The sequence below is a fragment of the Microtus pennsylvanicus genome, chromosome X, assembly GCF_037038515.1.
Source record: "Microtus pennsylvanicus isolate mMicPen1 chromosome X, mMicPen1.hap1, whole genome shotgun sequence".
Lineage (NCBI taxonomy): Eukaryota > Metazoa > Chordata > Mammalia > Rodentia > Cricetidae > Microtus > Microtus pennsylvanicus.
Genome location: NC_134601.1, coordinates 86339885 through 86364643, shown reverse-complemented (window position 1 = coordinate 86364643; position 24759 = coordinate 86339885). Strand labels below are relative to the sequence as shown.

Here is a 24759-nt window from a genome sequence, read left to right as displayed (position 1 = left end):
GCAATGCTCTTAACCGCTGAGCCATCTCTCCAGCCCGCCACATGGCATTTTTAAACTCTTAAAAACAACTACACAACTGAGTGATGGAAAAAAAATTACAAAAAAATCCTCAGAAGTAAATAAAAGACATTATGGTTAGCTCACTGTGTCTGCAGATTTTGCATTCATGGATGGATTCAATGATTGTGAGTTGAAGATATAAAGAAAAATTTGCACTAAATGTGTACGTTATATGCAAATACTATGCCTTTTCTTCAGAGACAGGGTTTCTCTGAGTAGCCCTGGATGTCTTGGAACTCACTCTAGGCCAGGCTGGCCTAGAACTCAGAGATCTACCTGACTCTGCCTCCTAAATGCTAAGATTAAAAGCATGTGCCACCACCACTTAGCTATAATGCCTTTTCATATAAAGAATTTAGTATCTTCCAAGCTTGGTGCAAGCAGGAGGTTCCTGGATGGACCTCCCTCCTGCTGATATTACACAGAATGACTGCATAGACCTTTCTGTTGTTTTCATTTTATTGTTGTTATTTTTTGTTTTGTGATTGAGGCTCTCATACTGTTGCCCAGGATGCTTTGGAACTCATTAGATATAGCTCAGGTTGGCCTCAAACTTGGAACAATCCTCCTACCTAGCTTTCTGAATATTGGGGCAACAGGAATAGGCCACCATACCCAGCTGAAATGTAGACTTGTTTATTTTTAGTCTCCCTCAGCAGAATCATCAATAATCTGAGAAAATCAAATTCTAAGAAACAGTACTAGAAAGATGGCTCAGGGGGTAAAGACAGTTGCTACACACAGCTTGTGGCTTTCAGTCCCTGGAATCCATGATAGAGAACCAATTCATGAAAGTTGTTCTCTGATTGCCACACATGTGCTATTGCATGTGGGTGCCCACACTTACACACATGGTGTGACACACAATAATAATAAATTTCCAAGAAACACCCAGCAAGGAAGCTCTTCAAACCTCAGGCAATCTCAAGTTCTTTATTTCTCTTAAGTCCACTGCCCATCCTCTCTCTTTCCTCCATCTGTCTCCTCCTCCCTCTCTTCCTCGTTTCTTTAGGGTATCATGTAGCCCTGGCTGACCTGGAACCCAATATGTGGACCAGGTGAGCCTTGAACTTGTAGAGATACTCCTGCCAGCACACCCACATCAAGCTCTTCATTTGGTGTCTTTTTGGATCAGATTGAAGATAACTAGTATGTGATTGGGATCCAGGAGTGAAATGAACTGGAACAAATGTGGACAGCAGTGTACATGAGGATTTGGAGGCTGAGGGAACACTGGGCAATGGCAGGGAATATCTCCGAGGATGTGAGTTCCACCCACAGGGGAGTTTGATCAGAGGTAAAGAGACTTCCTGGCTATATAGGATACATAATATCTCACTGCTCTCATTCTGGATTCGTGGGGCATAAATTTTCTCCTTTGAACTAAAGCCTCGAGAGTCCTGTCTTCCTTTCGTCTCCTCTTACACCCTCCCTCCCTCCCTTCCTCCCCCTTCTTTCCTTCTTTTTCTGGGACAGGTTTTCAGCTCTACTGAACTGACACTGAAATTGAAAATGTGAACCAGGCTGACCTAAATTAGAGGTCCACTGCCTCCTGAATGCTGGGATTCAAAAGGTTTGTGCCACTATCTTCAGCCAAGAATGCTCTCCAAACTTGGAAGCAGTTTACTCTTTACTCTTTATTCCATTTGTTTCTTTAGATGCCTATGACACCACACACCTTTAATCCTAGAATTAGGAGGCAGAGGCAGGGGAATCTCTTGAGTTGGAGGCCAGCCTGGTCTACAGAGCAAGTTCTAAGCCAATGAGAGCTACATAGTAAGACCCTATCTCAACAAAAACAAAACTAAAAAAAATTTATTACATTTTAATTAATTTTTATAGACATGCACAGGGTGGAGTGGTATATATGGTGTGGAGGTTGGAGGAAAACTTGTGCCAATCAGTTCTCTCCTTCTACCATGTAGATTGCAGGCATTGAAGTCCATTGTCAGGCTTGGGAGCTAGTGCCTTTACACTCTGAGAAGTTAGCACTGTCAGCCAAGCATGGCAGCACAGGAGGCTGAGGCAGGAGGATCAATATGAATTCAATATTAGTATAGGCAAGAACCTATCTCAAAATCAAAAAGTTAGAGGTAAAACAGTCAGGTATGAGCTAGATGTGGTATCTTATGCCTTTAATTCCTAGAGGCAGAAGCAGACAGATCTCTGAGTACAAGGCCAGCCTGGTCTACATAGAGAGTTTCAGGACAGCCAGGACCCTATCTCAAAAATCAGAAGAAAACAATGATTCCCCCTAAGCCAGGTGTGGTAGTGCATACCTATCTGTAATCTCAGTACTTGGGTGTTGTGGCAAGGGGATCATGAGTTCATGGCCAAACTGAAGTACGTGGCAACTTTGAGGCCACCCTGGGGTATGTAAAAAGTTCAAGGCTAGTGTTGGTTTCATAGGGAGACTTTCAAAGTTTGAGGTAAAATGACTAGAGAAAGATACATAATATGCATTAATCTTAACTGTAACTTTTTCTGTCTATCAAAATCAGGATAACAGCAACTGTCCCGAAATCCTGAAGAGAAAGAAGGTAAGGGTTCAAAAAATTCAGATAATTCATATATAAGGTTTATATATAAAATGCCAAATGTTTAGTGTTAATAAAGTATGGTACTAGTTCATTTTATAAAGCCAAAGTCTAAAATATAAGAAATTTCCAGCCAGACGATGGTGGCACACGCCTTTAATCCCAGCACTCGGGAGGCAGAGGCAGGCGGATCTCTGTGAGTTCGAGACCAGCCTGGTCTACAAGAGCTAGTTCCAGGACAGGCTCCAAAACCACAGAGAAACCCTGTCTCGAAAAACCAAAAAAAAAGAAAAAAAGAAATTTCCAATATGATCTGTATATCCAATATGTGATCAGTATAGTGGCAATAGTCAAATAACTCCTGTGTGTGTGTGTGTATGTGTGTGTGTGTGTGTGTGTGTACACGTGCATATGCATGTTGTGTGAGCGTGTGTGTGGACCCAGGGGTCAATACCTTCCTCAGTTGTTTTCCACCTTAATTTTTAAAGACATTCTCTCACTGAACCTATAGTTCATTATTCATTTGGCTAGTCTGACTGGCCAGTGAACTTCGGAAATCCCCTTCTAGTGCTGGGATGGCTTTTGATTATTCTTTTGAGACAAAGTCTGGATGTCCAGAATTTGCAAAGTAGACCAGGCTGGCCTTGAACTCACAGAGATCCCCCTGCCTCAGCCTCCCAAGCATTGGGGTTAAACACATGCACCACTATGCCCAGCTTTTATGTGAGTACTGAGGATCAAAACTTAGGTCCTCATACTTGTACAACAGACACTTCACCAACCTAGCCATGTCTCAGCCTTATTTCTTTATTTTTCTAAAAAGAAAATGTTTTTTGCTCCTAGTTCCTTCCAATAGTTACTCTATTGCTTCTCCATGTGTGGAAGGAGAGCATCAAGATAAGGGAGGCTACGACAGAAAAGAGGCTCACCTCCTGGCAGCCCAGAGGCAGAGATAAATAAGGGATATGAGCCGGTCTCCTTGCTCCAAATAGGCCCATCTACTGCTTTGCATCCCTGACAGTATGACATCCATAGGTAAAATTTCTGATACATACAAGGTAACATGCCAGGCTTCATGCTAAGTGCATCATCTCAATCCCCCATCTCCTACTCTGAGGTCTATATTTGCTTATAGTAACACAAATCCTCTCCCTACCTCCTTTTACACTTCTTTATATGAATAAAGTCTTTGCTATAGTTTTTTGTTTTGGGTAGTGTGTAAACTGAACCCTGGGCCTTGCATATGCTAAGTAAGTACTTTACTGCCAAGTTACATGCCTAGGCCTTACATTTCTTTCTATCCATTATACTTTGTATCTGATCTAATCCCCTTACACCTTTCTAGAAGCCTTATGGTACTATCTTTTTCTCCTCCTGTTTAGTCAGCCTTCCCATCTTGTTGGGATGTGTAAACATGATCAAGTCTCTCCAGTCTTCAAAACAGTGTCTCTTGGCATCATAGCCTCTCTAGCTACTACTTATCTCCCTTCCCTTTCTTCTGGAAGTAACTGTATTCTCTTTTTATTTCCCTTTCTTTTGTTGTGCTGGGGATCATGCTAGGGCTATGTGTGGCTACCAAGGAGCTATATTCTCAGCCCTCTCCTTCCCTCTTCTTTCTTGTCTTTCTTTGGTTTTTGTACTTTTTCTTTGAGGCAGGGTCTCATGTAGCTCAGGTTGGCCTCAAAATTCCCATAGATGTAACTGAGGCAAAGTAGACCTTGAACCTCAGGTCCTCCTGCATCCACCTACCAAGTGCCTGACTGCTTGTTCTGTACATTCTAATCTGACCTCCAAACCTCAGTTTTATATTAAGGTCATAATTGGCCACCAAGTCAATAAATCTAATGGATACGTTTAGTTCTCATCCTCCTTGACCTGTGAAGCAATATGTGACACTCAAGCTTGTTTCTTCCTTAAACCCCTTTTATACACAGGCTTCCCAGGCCTGTGTCTTCTACCACTCCAGCCACTCCTGTTCACAGCTTCTCTCTTTCTACTTGGCTGTTCAATCCTAGCCTTTCTCTTATGTGACTCCTCTTCCAGACACCCAGTTTACCCATGACTTCAAACACTTCATGTAGGGCATTTGCTCACCTTTTTATCTCTGGGTCTTCCTTTTTGGTCCAGATTTAATAATTGTCATGTAAATATTTACTATTATTCTTACTAATCTATCCTTTGGGTTTTTTTTTCTTCAGAGACAGGGCTTCTCTGTGGCTTTGGAGCCTGTCCTGGAACTAGCTCTTTTAGACCAGGCTGGCCTTGAACTCACAGAGATCCACCTGCCTCTGCCTCTGTGGGGATTAAAGCCACCACTGCCTGTCCTAATCTATCCATTGTATTCACTAAGATTTTTTTTCTGATATTTAGTGAGACATGGTCTTATTATACTATCTAAACTGGCTTCAGATTTGAAACCTCCTTCCAAGTGCTGGGATTACAGATACGCACCACCATCCCAGCCTTTTATTATATTCTTTATTTCAGCCTGTTAAGAAATTGGAGGGAAGCCGGGTAGTGGTGGCGCAGGCCTTTAATCCCAGCACTCGGGAGGCAGAGGCAGGCGGATCTCTGTGAGTTCGAGACCAGCCTGGTCTACAGAGCTAGTTCCAGGACAGGCTCCAAAACCACAGAGAAACCCTGTCTCGAAAAACCAAAAAAAAAGAAAGAAAGAAAGAAATTGGAGGGCCGGGCGGTGGTGGCGCACGCTTTTAATCCCAGCACTCGGGAGGCAGAGGCAGGCGGATCTCTGTGAGTTTGAGGCCAGCCTGATCTACAAGAGCTAGCTCCAGGACAGGAACCAAAAGCTACGGAGAAACCCTGTCTTGAAAAATCCAAAAAAAAAAAAAAAAAGAATACAATTTGTGTGTTGTTATTTCCGGGGCTAAGCTAGCCGTGTGGGATCCGGGTGGGAACATAGCCCGCTGCTCCATACAACACCCAGTGTGTACAAAGTGGAGGCAGGAGGATTAGAAAGTCAAGATCATTTTCATTGACAGAACCAGTTTGAGACTAGCCTGGCCTATATGAGATGAGATCCTTTTTAAAAAGTCCAGGGAGCCAGGCATGATGGGACATCTCCTTAATTACCAGAACTAGGGAGACAGAGGTAGGTGAACCTCTTTTGAGTTTGGGGTCAGCCTGGTCTACATAGCAAGTTCCAAGTTAGCCATGGCTACATACTGAGACTCTGTCTCAAAACACCAAAGGGGAAAAAAAGCTAAGGGAAAAAAAAGGTTCGATTTCTTGACAGTGGGGTTTTGCTGTTCTTTGAGGTGATAACATTTTCACTAAAGATTTGCATCAGTTTGAAGATGAGGGAGGGCTGTCATCTGCCCGTCCACAATGCTACACACTTCCACCAACGTTCCTTTATGGAGTTCTTACAACTGTTCTGATGGAGGGATTAGTCACCTATTTTTTTATTGTTTAATTTTTTTTATCTCACTATATAATAGCCCAATCTGGCTAACAACTCCCCATGCACTGTAGGCTGACCTTGAACTTATGACCCTCCTATCCAGCCTGAGCACTAGAATTACACGTGTTTATCACCACACTATTTCCCAACTTCTTAGAGATGAAGAAACCAAGGAAATGGGGTGGGAGATGTGGCTCAATTGGTAAAATACTTGGCTAGCATGTGAGATCATAGGTTCGATCCCAAGCACCACATAAACCTGGCATGTTGGCATGAACCTATAATGCCAACACTCAGGAATGGATACAAAGAAGATTGTCTTATCTGAGCTCTATGAGACTTTCTCAAAAAAGAGAGGGAGAAAGAAAAAAGAAAAATGGTAGGCTGAGAATATAACTTAGTACTAAAGTGTGCTCAAGGTCATGCATTCAATCACAAGCACACAAACAAAGAGATACAAGAAAGAAATGGATTGTTTGGGTTGCTTGAGGACACGTGGCTACTAATTGAAACCTCAGTCACTGCTAAGAGCTGTCTTAGTGCCATCCGAAAACATACAAAGTCTATGACCCTGACAGGGATCTTAGAAGAAAAGAGCATCTCCCCAGCCTCCCAGTCTGTCCCTTTGACCAGCCTAACTGCGGACTGGGATCCTCTTGCTCAGTGATGCCATGCACTGATGTGAGACTTTTCTAAGCTACTCAACCCCCCCCCCCCTGTAGTAATATGGAGCGGCAGTGGCGGGGCTGCGTCCCCAACCCCCAGCCGCCTGCCCGGCTAGCTTATGCGAAATAATTACACAGACACTGTATTCTTTTAAACACTGCTTTGGCCCATTCCTAGCTAGCCTCTTCTAGGCTAATTCTCACATATTAATTTAGCCCATTTCTAATCATCTGTGTAGCGCCCCTAGGTGCGCTTACCGGGAAGATTCTAGCCTAAGTCCATCCTGGGTCGGAGCTTCATCACGTGCGTCTGCCTGGGAGCTGGGCATGGCGTCTCTCTGAAGCATCTGCTCCAGAGAGGAGAGCTGCGGAGTCTGACCTCACTTCCTCTTCCTCCCAGCGTTCTGTTCTGTTTACTCCTCCCACCTAAAGGTGGGCCTATCAAATGGGCCTAGCAGTTTCTTTATTGCTTACCAATGAAATCAACAGATTGATATGACACTCCCACATCACCCCCCCACGGCCTGATCTCTGACCTCAGTGGGACTACAGTCACTGCACCCCCTGCTTCTCCAAATTAAGACATTCTCCCAGGTATACTTGCCTTCACACTCCCCTGCAGCAGCCACTTCAGTGGCACTGCCTCTGGGAGTCCCTCATCTACTGTCCTCTTTCTCTTCCTGCTCCTAAAGTCCCAGGTCACTGCTAGAGGGATGAACCAGGCAGGCGGATATGAATTCATGCTGTCCAGTTCCAAGTTGGCCCTCGCAGCTGCTCAGCAACCCTTTATTTGTCTCATCCATTCCCTGGCACTCTCCCGCAGGCTTCTTCAGACCGTCCTCATCTTAAATTCCACTCCTCCTGTTCTACTCTTTCAATCTAATATATAGACTTTCATCAGATGCTTAGAATTCCACAACGTCGCTATAAAACTTTTTTTGTGTGGAGAATTTACAGCAAAGACAAAAGTAGGCAGAATAGCTTAATCATTTACCAAGCACTCAGAAGGAATACAAATTTCAGGGTAATCTTGTTCCAAGTATCTTTCTTTTTTTTTTTTTTTTTTGATTTTTCGAGACAGGGTTTTCTCTGTAGCTTTTGGTTCCTGTCCTGGAACTAGCTCTTGTAGACCAGGCTGGCTTCAAACTCACAGAGATCCGCCTGCCTCTGCCTCCCGAGTGCTGGAATTAAAGGCGTGCGCCACCATCGCCCGGCTCCAAGTATCTTTCATTCATTTCCTTCCTCCTATATTATTTTGAAGAAACTCCCAGACAGTGTATCATTCCATACTTAAGAATTTCAGTGTGTATCTCGAAAAATAAAAATCCTAATTGTAAAAAGTCCCAATTCTAATGCATATTAGCACATAAAATAAATGACACCCAATACAAATTGGTATATGTATTTACAAGTTTCACAAATGTAAAAAATATAACTTTGTTTGTTTGAGTCACTATCCACATAAAGTTAGACTCTAGTATTGATTGGTGGCCAGGTATTATATGTCACCTTTTTCTCTTTTTAAATGTTGTATTATCATATATGAATTATACATAGTAATGGGATTCATTGTGGCATTTCCATATGTATATATGATGTGCTTGCCCATATTCACATATCACACCTATTACTTTCTTATCCCCTTCCACTTCTGCTAATCCCCTTCTTCGCCGTCAGCCCCCTTTCTATGTTCATGTTTTTGTTTTTTTTGTGATGTAGTAAGTTACATTAGGATTGTTTTACTGGAGCATGGATGGCACCTTACCAAAGGTTACATCACTGAACAGCATGTTTCTCCTTCTCCCTTCAACTGTTAAATGTATACAAATCCTCAGGAGCCAGGCATGGTGGTGCACACCTTGTATCCCAGCACTTGGGAGGAAGAGGCAGATGAGTTAGAAGCTAGCCTGGTAAGTTCCAAGCCAGCCAGAGCTACAAAATGAGACCCTGTCTCAAGGAAACAAGTCCCCATGGAAGAGTAGGTCCATAAGTCACTCCCTTCCATGACAGAATGATAGCAGGCCCAACCTCGTGCAGTCATCATGGCTGCTGTGAGTTCCAGGAGTGCAGCAGCCATGCCATGTCTGTCCTCCCTCCATCTCTTGACTCTTTCCTCAGTCTTCCCCAGTAATTCCCTGAGCATTGGAGTGCGGGATACAGATGTCCCATTTATGGCGATTGCTCCTCAATCACTTTTTCTTATCACTTTGACTAGTTATGAGTCTCTGAGGTCACTGCTAACCACTGCAAAAACTTCTCTGATCAAAACCAACAGCATTATTATTTTGTGAGCAGAAACACAGTTATTTAGAAGGCATTTGCCCAGTTTGCAAAAGAACAGTAGTAACTACCTTCCCTACTAGGGCCTGGCTCCAGGATCTCCCCAGCCACAGACTTTTGACTAGGTTTACAGGACCATGTATGCCATTCTTAAAGTAAAGGTTCACATTCTTCCTTTTTTCCTTTCTTGCAATTGTTTTAAGAATCTTACTGGGGGGGGGGGTGCTGGAGAGATGGCTCAGTGGTTAAGAGCATTGCCTGCTCTTCCAAAGGTCCTGAGTTCAATTCCCAGCAACCACATGATGATGGCTCACAACCATCTGTAATGGGGTCTGGCGCCCTCTTCTGGCCTTCAGGCATATACACAGACAGAATATTGTATATATAATAAATAAATAAATATTTTTTAAAAAAGAATCTTACTGGGGCTGGAGAGATGGCTCGGCAGTTAACAGCAGAGGCTGCTCTTGCAGAGAACCCAGGTTCAATTCTCAGCACACACTCACAGTGGTAGACAACCATATGTATCTTCAGATCCAGGGTATCTGTCTTCTGCTAGCCTGCTTGCGGACTGTGTATATGTGACACACAGATATGCATACATGTGGTAGCTCACACACATAAAATAAATATTAAAAACGAATCTTACTATGTATCTCGGGCTAATGTGGAACTCACTATTAGCCCAGGGTTGCTTTGAACTTGTTCTCCTCTGCCTCCATCTCCTGAGTGCTGGGGTTAGAGGTGTGTACCATCGCATATATCTTCTTTTTAAGGTTTGTACTGAAAAACTTGGACTGTTTCTTTGTAGTTTTGAAGCCTGGATTTTACTGACTGCATGCCTATTATGTAGTTTAACCTGTTCTTTTTACCTCTTTGTATTAACATCTTTATAAAAGCATCTTTCTTAAAAAATTTTTGAGACAGGGTTTCTCTGTCTAACAGTCCTGACTGTCCTGGAACTCATGCTGTAGACCAGGCTAGCCTCGAACTCACAGAGATCCATCTCCCAAGTGCTGTGATTAAATGCATACACCACCATTATCTGGCTAAAAGCATCTTTTATATTCATTATCCTGGTTTTAGTGGTGTGGAGAAACTGTCCATGTGACAAAGGAAATGGGAGACTGCTCACTGGCTTGAAGAGTGACTCAGGACGGAACTGGGACGTCTTTACCAGGACTAAAACAGATGGTTGGAGTCAAAGCTCAATAAATAGTAACAGAGGTCCAGGAAAGGTAGAATGTGCGAGGGGCCTTGCAGTGTCCAATTTCCACACAGCTGGTATGCGTAGCAGGCCAGGCAAGGAACATTGAGGTTGAAGTCAGAGCTGGAAAAGGAGAAGCTGCAGTCGAGGCAGCAGCTGGGATTGTTGCTCAGGGGATTACTCTACTCAACTCCTGTTTTCTAAATATATCTTCTCTCCCTCTGTGCCTTTGCCCAGGACAAGTCCTCTGTTGGAATTTCTTTCTCTTATCATGTGTAACAACCAGCACGCATTCTTTGTTTCCGTCTTTTTACTGATAGGGTCCTATGTAAGGAAGAATATATGAGAGAAATGGTGATTGCTTTTCCAGGAGGGAACTGGATAGGTAAGAGAAAGAAGGGCTGGAAGGCAGACAGATAGTACTAATTTGTTGTGGACGGAACAGTTAATCTGATCAGAGTATCCAGCAGGGAATCTTTTGAAGTAGGAGTGAGACAGGAATTTGTAGTTTCAGAAGAAGACAGACGGTCTGAAGAGGCCTGCGGGAGAGTGCCAGGGAATGGATGAGACAAATAAAGGGTTGCTGAGCAGCTGCGAGGGCCAACTTGGAACTGGACAGCATGAATTCATATCCGCCTGCCTGGTTCATCCCTCTAGCAGTGACCTGGGACTTTAGGAGCAGGAAGAGAAAGAGGACAGTAGATGAGGGACTCCCAGAGGCAGTGCCACTGAAGTGGCTGCTGCAGGGGAGTGTGAAGGCAAGTATACCTGGGAGAATGTCTTAATTTGGAGAAGCAGGGGGTGCAGTGACTGTAGTCCCACTGAGGTCAGAGATCAGGCCGTGGGGGGGGGGGGTTGAGTAGCTTAGAAAAGTCTCACATCAGTGCATGACATCACTGAGCAAGAGGATCCCAGTCTGCAGTTAGGCTGGTCAAAGGGACAGACTGGGAGGCTGGGGAGATGCTCTTTTCTTCTAAGACCCCTGTCAGGGTCATAGACTTTGTATGTTTTCGGATGGCATTAAGACAGCTCTTAGCAGTGACTGAGGTTTTTGGTTTGCTTAATTTATTTGCTGTTTTTGTTGGGAGAGATGCGCTGCTCACCATTTGCATGGATCAGAGAACAACTTGAGGGAGTCAGTTCTCCTTCCGCCAGGCAGGTCCTGGTGAGCGGTCAGTCATTCCTGGGGCCATCACCTTCACTCATTCATTTGTCTTGCTGACCTATAATTAGAGGCTTTGTTTGTTTTTCAGCCAGGGTTCTCCCGACTATGTAGCTCTGACTGGTCTGGTAGGCGGGTTGACCACCCTGACTCAACTCAGAGATCTGCCTATCTCTGCTGGGACTAAGGGTGTGTGCCACCATGTCTACTTAGTTATTTTGTAAAGAAATTTATTATGGGGCTGGAAGATAGTGGTGCATAGATATATCTGCAGGCAAAACACCCCTACACATCAAATGAAAAAAGGTTAAATAAATCATCAAATCTTTTAAGCCTCCCTAATTATTGATGAAAATGTATGGGTAAGCCAGGCATGGTGGTCCACACCTTTAATCTCAGTATACAGGATGCAGAGTTTCTGTGTGAGATTCAGGACAGCCAGGGCTGTGTAGAGAGACCTCGTCTGACCCCCCCCCCAAAAAAAAATCCAGAAAAAGAGGAAAGAAATCACATGGATAATTTTATAATAGTGCTGTTATCAAAATAAGATTCATTTAATGAGGCAAGAGTGGTGGTCTGTGCAGGATTCTAGTACTATCATTTGGGGTGTGGGAGTTCAAGGTCATTCTACATAGGGAAGGCAATACTAGCTTGGGCTACTGGGAATTGTGTTCCAATAAGCAAACAAACCTACGTATCTAACAGGTGTGGTGACTCAAAACATAATCCCTGTCCTCTGGAGGCAGAGGCAGGCTGGTTGCTGCAAGTTCCAGACAAGGCTACATAGCAAGACCTCCTCACCAAAATAAAATAAAATAAAAGATACTGTATCTAAGAGTGGTCACATGAACCCATAATCTTTTCTAAAATTTCTTTATTATAGGTATGACTGTTACAGGACAGTGGTGGCACACACCTTTAATCCCAGCACTCGGGAGGCAGAGACAGGTGGATCTCTGTGAGTTCAAGGCCAGCCTGGTCTACAAGAGCTAGTTCCAGGACAGGATCCAAAGCTACAGAGAATCCCTGTCTCAAAAAAAAATACCAAAAAACCAAAACAAAACAAAAAGTATGACTGTCTTGTCTTCATGGATGTTGTATGTCTGCATCACATGTGCACCTAGTGCCCTAGAGATCAGAAGAGAGTATGGGATCCGCTGGAACTTGAGTTCCAGACAGTTGTGAGCTGTCGTGTAGGTGCTGAGACTTAACTTCTGGTTCTCTGTAAAAGCAGCCTGTGCACATAACCACTGAACCATCTCTCCAGCAGCAAGGGATTGATTTTTTTTTTGGAGATGGGGTTTACGATGCCCAGGATGGCCTTAAGATTTGAGTTGAACTTATCCTGTAGCACCCTCCCCTGGGACTCCCTTGTGTGTAGCATCATGTCCAGATTAGGACAGAACATAGTCTAGCCATACGAAGCAGCTCTGGTGGGGAGAACAGAAGGTATGTGGATGGCCTGGAGAGAAGGTGCCATAGCGGGAATGAGGAAGGAATGTGCTCTTCTCTGTTCTTTGCTATGTAAGTAAGATTTATTGTTCATTGTGTGTGTGTGCATGCCACACATGAGTTTAGGTGCCTTTGGATGTGAGAAGTGTTGGATCCCCCTGGGGCTAGAGTTCCAGACACCAGATATGGGAGCTGGGAATCAAACTCAGATACACTGCAAAATCAGCAGGCGCTCTTAATGGCCGAGCCATCACTGCAGCCCTCTTCTCTGTTCTTGAACATAACACACACAATTCAGTCTATAGTGTCTCTGTGCTATCTGCTTCTTCTGCCGAGAATAATTTTCTTCCAGATTTCAAATTACCTATCATGATAAGGATTAATAACTATTAATTGATAATTGGTTAATTAAGTTGAAAAACTGGCCAATAAAAGGAAAAAATGCACCATTAACCTGTTCTCAGGGGAACTAGAATATTAGTTGTGTCTTTTTTTTTAATAAAAGTTTTCCAACAAAGCAGGGTGGTAATGGTGCCCACCTTTAATCCCAGCACTCAGGAGGTAGAGACAGGCGGATCTCTGTGAGCTCGAGGCCAGCCTGGTCTACAAGAACTGGTTCCAGGACAGGCTCCAAAGCTACAGAGAAACCCTGTCTTGAAAAACAAAAAAAAAAGTATTCCAACAAATTAGAATATTACCATTTTTTAGAGAAAGATGATGTTGGATATCCTTCTGTATATGTGTTACTTTTATTGGTTGATGAATAAAGTTGTTCAGCCAATGGCTTAGCAGAGCGAAGCCAGCCAGGAAACCTGATTAATAGAAATGATTTAATTTAAGATATAAGAGCTAGTTAGAAATATGCCTGAGCCACTGGCTAAACGGTGTAGTAATAGGAGCGGTGGGGCTGCGTCCCCAACACCCCAGCCGCCTGCCCGGCTAGCTTATGCCCCGAAATAATTACACAGATACTGTATTCATTTAAACACCGCTTGGCTCATTTCTACCTAGCCTCTTCTAGGCTAACTCTCGCACCTGGACTAGCCCATTTCTTTTTTTTTTAATATTTATTTATTTATTTATTATGTATACAATATTCTGTGTGTATGCCTGCAGGCTGGAAGAAGGCACCAGATCCCATTATAGATGGTTGTGAGCCACCATGTGGTTGCTGGGAATTGAACTCAGGACCTTTGGAAGAGCAGGCAATGCTCTTAACCTCTGAGCCATCTCTCCAGCCCATAGCCCATTTCTTATCATCTGTATAGCACCGGTCTTACCGGGAAGATTCTAGCCTAAGTCCATCCTGGGCCAGAGCTTCATAGTGTGCATCTTCCCTAGAGCTGGGAGCATGACGTCTCTCTGAGGCGTGTGCTCCCGAGAGGAGAGCTGTCGAGTCTGAGCTCACTTCCTCTTCCTCCCGGCATTCTGTTCTGTTTACTCCACCTACCTTTGTCCTAACCAATAGGATGGGCCAAGGCAGTTCCTTTATTAGCCAGTGACCTTCCTCCATCAAAACGGTGTTGTAAGTAATATAGTTTCTGTGTGATTACTTGGGTCTGGGCAGCTGGCAAACGAACATGCAGTCTCCTTCTACAGAAAAAAAAATCTAGATGTGGAGTGTGGCGTGGTGGCAAAAGCATTTAATCCCGGCACTAGGGAGATAGAAGCAGGCAGATCTCTGTAGACTAACCTGGTCTACATAGTGAGTTTCAGGATAGCCAGGGCTACATAGAGAGACCCTGTTTAGATAGATAGATAGATAGATAGATAGATAGATAGATAGATAGATAGATAGATAGATAGATAGATAGATAGATAGACGGACGGATAGATTGATCTGGGTGTGGTGGTACAGGCATGTAATCTCAGTTACTTAAAATCCAGGTTGGCTTTGAACTCACAGCCCTCCCAATGTTAAGATTACAGGCCTGTGCCACTGTACCTGGCTCAGGAAGGCCATTCTAGACAATCTCCTTTAAATCAGCACCTAGTGTCCCAGTTATGTTCAGAGCAGCCTTGATTATTTTTCCCATAACCTTTATCCACTGGTTTCCTTACATGAGAAGCAGTAGAGCAGGAAGGTAAGACGATACACTATCATGTCAGACTGAATTCAAGTCATCTTCTCCACTTTCTAGCTATATTACCTTGAAGTATTTAGGAGCTATGTGCATTAGTACATCTAACTATAAAGCAGGAATAACACTGTATCATGGCATCATTAGAAACAGTAAATCAAATGACATATATAAACCCCCTCAGCATAGTGCCTGGTACAGGGTCCACTGCTAACATTGTTAAATGTTATCTTGTTGTATGATTGTTCATTTATCTGTACATTATTTCTTTTCCACTAGAAGAATAAAATGCTGTATTAATGCAATATTCCCAGAACCAAAATTTACCAAGAATATACACAATATGTGATTAATAAATGTTTGTTGTTACACAGAGAAACCCAATCTCAAAAATTCAAAAAAATAAACAGTAAATGTTTGTTGAATGAAGGACCTCAATTGAGCTGGCAATGAATGGGTAGGAGCCAGGTGCTGAATGTGTGCTGTTGTCCTAGCTGCTTGAAAGGCTGAGACAGGAAGATCCAGGTCAGCCTGGATTACATGAGATCCTGTCTCAAACAACCAAACAAGAGCCAGGCCTTTAATTCCAGCACTCATTGGACAGAGGCAGGTGGATCTCTTTTGAGTTTGAGGTCAGCCTGTTTTACACAGGGAGTTAGAGGCCTGTGGGGGTGGCATGTAAAATAATAACCCAGAGGAAGGAAATCCTCAGCTGGTGATCCTGCTCAGTGGTAGAGCATAGCTGAGCTTGTGGAGGCACTAGGCTTGTCCCAGGGGAGCTGTACGTGTGCGCACCCACATGCACGGTCATGTCAACAACATGGCTCGCATGTGGAGTCCAGAGGACACCTTTGTGGACTCAGGTTTCTGTGTCCAGCTTGTGGGTCTTGGGGACCAAACTCAGGTCCTTAGGTTTAAAGGATGAGTGCTTTTGCCTGCTGAACCATCTCCCCGGCTCTGGAAGATGACATTTTTGTGATAGGATGAAAAAATATGTAAAATGTTTCTGAGATTTTAAGTTGATGTATTAAGTAGAAGGCTAATACTCTTTCTCCTTGTGCTTGGGATTGTTTTTTAAAGACTTTAAAGTTTCTTTTCAATATTTATTTTATGTGTATTAATGTTTCACCTGCACCTATGTCTATGGACCACGTGCATACTTGATACCAGCAGAGGCCAGAGGAGGGTGTTAGACCTGGAGCTAGAATTACAGACAGTTGTGAACCATCATGTAGATGCTGGGGATCAAACCTGGCTTCACGACAAGAGTATCCAGGGCTCTTAGCTACAGAGCCATCTCTCCAGCCTCTTATGCCTCAAATTTAAACCAATACTTGCATGTTTAAGCAGTACTCCCACTGAGCTCATCTTGAGCCCTGCAAACTAGGACCTTAGAAGGCATAGGACAAGGTAGATGTGGTGACACATGCCTTTAGTTTCAGCATTCAGCAAGCTAAGACAGGTGGAGTTCTGTGGGTTTGAGGCCAGCCTGGTCTATCTAGTGAGTTCCAGGACAGCCAGAGCTACATAATAGAGACCCTGTCTCAAAAAAATAAAAACAAACAAAAAAGCATAACAAAACAATGAATGGGAACTACTATTATTTGAATATTGTTGTGAGAATGTTATTTTAGAAATGAGTTTGAGAAAATAGACATGTAGGAATAGAAAAGCAAGAAGATACTTATTGGTATGCAACATTGGAGTTTGTGAGAAAAGTCACCACTCAAAATAGGTATGAGTATTACCTGCATCATTTGTGCTATTTTAAAATCTCCAACTTTATTCATTTATCTAGACTTATTTAGTGTTTTGCTCCCACGTACATCTGTGCACTATGTGTATGCCTGGGGCCCTTGGAGGTCAGAAGATTATCACAATCCCCTGGAAACGGAGCCACCACCATAGCCACATACACGTGTACACATACACATATAGACCCAAAGTCAATCAATAAAGTTAAAAGAAAAACTTAGGTCTCACAAAGCAGATTCTGGCCTTGAACTCCTGATCTTCCTCCCCTTTGTTCTCAGTGCTGGAGTTAAAAGTGTGTTCCACCGTGTCTAGTAGTATTAATATTTTCATATAAGATTCCTTCGTTTGCCAGGCAGTGGTGGCGCATGCCTTTAATCCCAGCACTTGGGAGGCAGAGGCAGGCGGATCTCTGTGAGTTCGAGACCAGCCTGGTCTACAAGAGCTAGTTCCAGGACAGGCTCCAAAACCACAGAGAAAACCTGTCTAGAAAAACCAAAAAAAAAAAGATTCCTTCGTTTGTAAAATGGAACAAATTTACAGACGTGAGTTAAATGAAAATTAAAATTGTGTTTACTCCAATTTATTCTTCAGAGAAAGTCACATTTAGCAGTTTGGTAGACTCAGGCATCTATCAATTTCCTTTTTCCTTTTGAGGTACAAGTGGAGAAGTGTGACACAGCATTTGGCTGTGTGCAGCCCTCGATGAACTTGTAGTGATCCTCCAGGCTCTTTTTAATTACAGGCATGTGTCACCGTGGTCTGTGATTCATCTATTTTCTAGGCATTTCAAATATACACTAGAACATTAGAGCAGTGTTTTTCAACATGGGCTTCGCATAGCAGGTATCTTGCATATCCGTTATTTATATTATAATTCATAATAGTAATGAAATTATAGTTATGAAATAGCAACAAAAATAATTGTATGGTTGGGGTCACCACAACATGAGGAACTGTATTAAAGGGTCGCAGCGTTAGGAAGGTGGAGAGCCACTGCTTTAGAGGCATAGAAAATGAACAAATACTCACAATTCCTAATATGCAAAATTTGTTTTTTTCGTTCTGGATAATTTTGAATAAAAAAATGTTTTGGTGCTGGGTGTTCAACCCAGACTTTTGTACATGCTAAGCATTCGCTCTGTGTCACTGAGCTGCATCCCCAGCCTGCAGTCATTTTGTAGTAGCGTTCTGTAACTTGTGTAACCACTAACTATATGATCTTAGTATAATCCACTATGTGGAACTAGGGATCAAAGCCAGGCCCTTATGTGTAGTAGGCAAGCGCTCTGTCACTGACTACACCCAGCCTCCACATATAATCCTTGAAGGTATTTATTTCCTTGTCAATATGTAGAGATCTCTGATACTCAGTCTGTGTTGCATAGTACTTTATTATGTGGATATTTTATACACTGGTTGTTCCCCTATTGAGAGACACTTAGGTTTTTTTTTCCCTTGTTTCATTTGTTTGAGACAGGGTTTCTCCCTGTAACTGTCCTGGCTATCCTGAAACTTGCTATGTAGGGTTGTTTTTTTAGTTGCAAATTTGTTTTGAGGCAAGCATAATGATACATACCTTTAGTCCCAGCACTTGGGAGGCAAAGGCCAGTGGATGTCTGAGTTCTAAATCAGCCTAGCTAGTTCCAAAACAGCCAGGGCTACACAGACCTCTGTCTTGAAAAAAAAAAAAACAAAGATTTGTTTTCATACAATATATTCGGATCACAGTTTCCCCTCCCTCATCTCCTCCAGACTCTCCACCTCCCCACCCATCCAGCTCCACACCTTCACACCTTCTTTCTCTCTTTTGAAAATAAATAAGCCAATAAAAAACAACCCAGGGGGGGTGGAGCGATGACTCAGAGCACTAGCTGCCCTTCCAGAGGACCCAGGTTCAATTCTCAGCACCCACCTGCAGCTCATTCCTGTCTGTAACTCAGTTCCAGGGGATCTGATACCATCACACCAGTGCACACTAAATAAATTATTTAAAAAAACAATAAAATAAAGCAAATGGACAAAGAGGAAAAAAAACAAGCACGAGAAACATATACATGCACACACACACACACTTTTTTTTTTAGTTATATATTACTCCAATTCCCTGATTCTCTTTCCAGATGCAACTTCTATTGCTAATGGTTTTTGTGTTTTTTTGAAAAGGGGTCTCACTATTTAGCCTCTGATGGCTTGAAACTCACTACATAACCTGAGATGGCATCAAACTGAAGAGTGCTGGTGTTGCAGCTTGTGCCCCCGTGCCTGCTGGCACATGTGTTTATCTATCTAGTCTGGTTTATTACTAAAAACAGAAGCTTACTTTCTTTTTTTACTTGGAATGTATCAATATCTCTTTCTGTTTTCTTCCAGAACCAGCCACACACTATTATTCTATTCTTTCACTAATGCATCTCTAAGACTGTATTATACCAATATATTTACACAGTGCCTTAGTTTTCTACTTTAACAGCCCTGTTTCAGTTCTTTGCAGTTTCCTAACATGCAAAACCCCTTGAACACACGTATTTGTGTACATGTGCAGTATGATGCAGGATAAATCCCCGAGGTATTGCTGGATATCACATAGTAGATATCATTCCTTGGCCAGTTCATCCCACATCTTCCTCATCTTTAGTACTCATAACATTGGAAGTGGAGAGGCAGAATTGATTTCACCAGCTTCTAGAGTGGTGTACCGTGGGTGAAACCCAATTATGCCTGGAAGCCTCATAGATTGGTTCAGGCAACTCAGGCTTACCCCCATGACACCATTTTCCTGTCCAAGGGGATTGATCGGGATGCACCAGAAAACCAATAAAATGACTGAGGAGATTTGCTGAAGGATTTGTGGGTAGAATATTTTTATGGTTTTTCTTCTTTTAGACAGTGTGGTATGACTGCCTCCAGGTACTTCATTCCTTGTGCCACCAAGAAATGAATGAAATTTAAAATGAAGTCCACGCCGGGCGGTGGTGGCGCACACCTTTAATCCCAGCACTCAGGAGGCAGAGGCAGGCGGATCTCTGTGAGTTCGAGACCAGCCTGGTCTACAAGAGCTAGTTCTAGGACAGACTCCAAAACCACAGAGAAACCCTGTCTCGAAAAACAAACAAAAAAATAAAAAATAAAATGAAGTCCATATACTTCGGAAGGCTGAGGGAAGGAAATTAGGTCTTTGATCTTGTTATCTATGAAATCAAACCAGCATAATACCTGCTCCTCTGAAGCTCTCAAGTGAATGAACTGAGAAATTCTCTTTAGTGTTGAAACCTATTGAAATTGGTTTTTTTGTAACTTGCTAATTTTAAAAGGATGTGTGCTTTTGGTTGTTTTGTTTTTTGAGAAAGGGTTTCTCTGTGTATCCCTGACTGTCCTGGAGCACTCTTACGTAGACCAGGCTGGCCTCCCGAGTGCTGAGACTAAAGGCATGTGGCACCATGCCCAGTAAGAATGTGTACTGCTAAAATTTTTTGACAAGTTGCCTTTCCAAAACTTATACCAAAAGTTGAACAACAGAACAGGAGGGTGTTTTTTCTATATTCTTACCAAAATAATGTACTAGTATATTTTCTGATATTGCCATTCAAAAGTACTTTTATTCTGTGAGAATTTCATACAATGTGTTTTGATCATATTCACCCCTCACCCAATTCCTCAACATCCACCCCACTTCTCTACCCAACCATGTAGTCCAGTTTGTGTTGCCCAAATAGTCTTGTTGGGGAAGGGGTGTTCCCTGGAGTATGGTGATCCTACCAGGGATAACACCCTTAAAAGGACACTGACTCTCCCTTCCCAGCAGCTCTTGAATGCCAATAACACCTTAGTTAGGGGTGGGACTTGATGCCCAGGATTGTAAACACCAATCAGTTGCTGGGACTTTGGTCTGAGCTTTCAAAGGTCTTGTGCATACAGTCCTCATCACTGTGAGTTCTATATGCAGTGAAATGCTTCCTTGAAAAATATCCCCCACTTCTGGCTCTTAAGGTCTTTCTGTGCCCTCTTCCTCAGTGATCCCTGATATTACCATTTTTATAATAAAAGTTTTTGTCTTGCTTTGTGTTTAGTTTACAATCTTTTGTATTTAATTTATAATCTCATAAAATCAGCTTTGTGTTTTTCACTGGCGCATCCTTCATGGCTCCAGGGATTGGCCTAACAGGGGCTGCAAGAAAATGAAGAAAGGAGGAATAGGGATACATGAAGAAGCTGGGATCTGGTGGCCTACTAAGCTCTCGGGTGGAGAAACTGCAGGATCCTGGAAGTTCCTTGCATTTATTATATACAGTTGAACATGGAGGTAGGCTATTACATACAACCGCATAAGGAGGCAGGGTTAGCTAATCTTGGGTTAGGAGCACGTTCTGTAGGGGAGCAGTCTTCAGTCATAAGTATCTAGGGGGAGAAAGCTCCAGTGGACATGTTCTGCACACAGTATCAACATTTGTACTTAAGCAAGAGGAAGGCTTTGCTATCCCACTGACCCTCACTCAGGAGAAAGGTTTGGCCATCTGTCTGAGACTAGAGTCCTTGACATGGCCAGCTCATGTCTACAACACACTCTACTCCGGACTTCACAGACTCAGGGTTTCCTCTTCTCTCCACATGTCACCTACTTAAAATCCTGTATGCTAGGCATGGTGACACACCTTTAATCCCAGCACTTGCAAGGCAGAAATAGATGCATCTTTACAAGTTTGAGGCCTGCTTGGTGTATATAGTGAGTTCTAGGTCAGGCACATCTATACAGTGAGACTGGCTTTTTAAAACTAAAAGCTAGCTGGGCATGGTGATACACTTTAATCCCAGCACTCAGGAGGCAGAGGCAGGCAGATCTCTGTGAGTTTGAGGCCAGCCTGGTCTACAGAGTTCCAGGACAGTGAGAGTTATATGATAGAGAGATCCTGTCTCAACAAGTTATGTCTGTTTCACTCCTGTATGAGTATATATGCCATCCGTGGCCGCTGTCCAGTTTTATGGGTTTTTTCTTTATGCTTGAGTATCTTGTTTACTAAAAAACATTACTGGGAAAATTCTAAGAATGATCTTTATCATATGAGTTGAAATATTTCCTGAATTGTTCTCCTCTTCTCTTCCCCACCTCTGATCCACCAAACTCATTCTGTATTTCTCTTTTATAAAAAAGAGTTTTTTTTCACGCAGTGTACTGTTAGTAATTTGAAGTGTATAAATATTAAATACTGCTTACTACTGAGTTTGCCTATGTAAGTGTCCATGAGTTTGCTCGTGAGAGGGAATCCTACCCCACTTGTCCTTTTGTATCTGACTTCATTCACTTAGCATGTTTCAAGCTTGATTCATGTTCCCTAATTCTACCTTCAGAACTATTTCCAAATAACAAAGTTTCCTTAAATTTTTTACATGTATTTTGTGTGCACATGTGTTTGCTACAATGTGCATGTGGAGGTCACAGGACAATTTGCAGGAATTCATTCTCACTTCCCACCAAATGGGTCCAAGGGATTGCATTATCTGATTTGTCGGCAAGTACATTGACCATCTGAACCATCTCACTGTCCCCAAGGTTTTTTTTTAAAACCTAAGTAGTGTTTCATTCTGTGCACAGAAATTATCTTTTCCCTTATCTATCCATCTGTTTATGTATGCTTTGACTGATCTCTACAATTTGGCTATTGTGAATAGTACTGTAATTGCTGTATTTTCTCAATTATAAATAAATTCAATGAAGCAGGGAGCAGAATGGTGATAAGTAGATGCTGAGAGAGGTAGAGGGAATGGGGAGATGATAGGCAAAGGTCTGCTGCCTCAATTAGAATGGATAAGTTGAATTTCTTTGAGATGTATTATATTGTCTGTTGAATATAGTAAACAATGCTGTGCTGTACATTTCAAAGCACAGTGATGGGGTGCTTTTGTAGCACGGATATTTCACATGGAAAGCACTGAGCTGAAACCCCAGCACCAGGACCACAGTTTTCATTATGGAAGTGATGTGGAATTCCCTCCGTATGCTGTGAATATGTTTTATTACCATTGGTTAATAAAGAAGCTGCTTTGGCCTTTGGCAGGCTGGAAAGTCAAACTGAATACAGGGAGAAAGAAGGCTGAGTTGAGGGAGACGCCAGCAGCTGCTGGAGAAGCAAGATGTGAGGTGACAAGCCATGAGCCTGTGGTAAATAGAAACTAATAGAAATGGGTTAAGTTGTGAGAGCAAGTTAATAATAAACTTGAACTAATAGGCCAAACAGTTTGTAATTAATATTAAGCCTCAGAGTGGTTATTTGGAAACTGACGGGCGGGAGAGAAACCTCCAGGTCCACTGAAGCTTTGCAGAGACTTTTGAAATCCAGAAGTTTGAGTTCTCTGACAATTTTTTAAAGATCTATTTATTATGTATACATTGTGGCCAGAAGAGGGCGCCAGATCTCATTACAGATGGCTGTGAGCCACCATGTGGTTGCTGGGAATTGAACTCAGGACTTCTGGAAGAGCTACCAGTGCTCTTAACCGCTGAGCCATCTCTTCAGCCCATTTTTGTTTTGTTTTAATATTATGTTGGCTACTTGAGGTTCCTTTAGATCCTATATGACTGTTAGGGTGAGTTTTATAACATGTTTTTGAGACAGGGTCTGACTGTGTATGTAGCCCTGACTGTCCTGGAACTTGCTATGTAGACCAGGCTGGTCCTTAACTCACAGAGATCCATTGCCTATGCCTCCTGAGTGCTGGGATCAAAAGGCATGCACCACCACCACCTGACTATTTGTCTTATTTTTAATATTTATTTTATGTGTATGTATGTGTGCCTGTATTTATGTATGTGTGTCTGCATTTACTTGTGTGCCCATGTGCCTGGAGTTTCTGTGGAAGTAAGAAGAGAGCATTAGATCCCCCCCCCGGGGGGGGGTTGTAATTTTCATTGCCAGTACATAGAAATGCAGTGCCACTTTTTGTTATTGTTTTGTTTTTTGAGACAGGATTTTTCTGTGTAACAGCCCTTGCTGTCCTGAAATTCATACTGTAGACCAGGCTGTCCTCAAACTCAGAGATCTGTCTACCTCTGCCTCACAAATCCTGGGATTAAAGGTGTGCACACTACCACATTGACACCTTTTTAAAAGAAACGGGATCTGGGATCTTCGGATATGGTTCAGTGGGTCAAGTGTACTAGTGTATAAGCTGGTCACAGCACCATGTATCTGTAGCCCCATTACTGGGGCGGAGGTGGAGATTAATGAGCCCTGGAGCTCACAGGTCAGCCAGTCTAGCCGTATCAGTTTCAGGTGTAGTGAGAAATCCTATCTCAAAAAATAAAGGTGCAAAGCAATAGATCAAAATACCCGATATTAATCTTTGACTCCACATGTATGTGTACCTTCCTATGTAGAGAAACATGTATAAACACATACCACCCAAACATACTTATGAAAGACAAAAGAAACTGGGTCTGAGCTAGGTGGGCATAGAGTTGTATACTTATAATGCTAGCACTTGGGAGACTGAATCAGAAATATTGCCTGTGTGCAAGGCCAGCCACAGCTATATAGTAAAGTTGTATCTCAAAAACAAAACAAAGCAATGCCAAAATAGAGAGCCAGTAAGATGGCTCAGTGGACAAAGGCATTTTCTGCCAGCCTGACTACCTGAGTTTGATGCCCAGAACCCAAATGTTGCCCTCTGATTTCAACATGTGCACTGTGCCCATGCATGCAAACACACACTCACGTGTACTAACTGAATGTGAGAAATTTTGTTGTAAAATATATTTAAATTTTTGTTTTAAAAACAGAAGAGGACTGGAGAGATGGCTCAGCAGTTAAGAGTACTGCCTACTCTTCCAGAGGTTCCGAGTTCAATTCCCAGCAACCACATGGTGGCTCACACATGGTTGCACACCAGAAGACACCAGATCTCATTGTGGATACATGCAAGCCGAGCACTGTATACTAAATAAATTAATTAATTAAAACAAAAAACAAGAAAAAGATGGGTGGTGTTATGTTTTAAAAAAAAACAACAAAGACGGGCAGTGGTGGTGCAAGCCTTTAATCCTAGCACTCAGGAGGCAGAGGCAGGCGGATCTCTGTGAGTTCGAGACCAGCCTGGTCTACAAGGGCTAATTCCAGGACAGGCTCCAAAACCACAAAGAAACCCTGT

The 24759-nt window shown here is 42.7% G+C and overlaps 1 long non-coding RNA gene across 1 annotated transcript; it reads left to right on the top strand.

The window, feature by feature from the left end:
• The first annotated feature begins 1200 nt into the window (after nucleotides 1-1200).
• LOC142841680 (uncharacterized) lies at nucleotides 1201-24528 on the top strand. Its single transcript, XR_012909086.1, has 3 exons — nucleotides 1201-1633; nucleotides 2562-2600; nucleotides 24392-24528. It is a non-coding gene; the product is annotated as an uncharacterized LOC142841680 (long non-coding RNA).
• The last annotated feature ends 231 nt before the right edge of the window (nucleotides 24529-24759 follow it).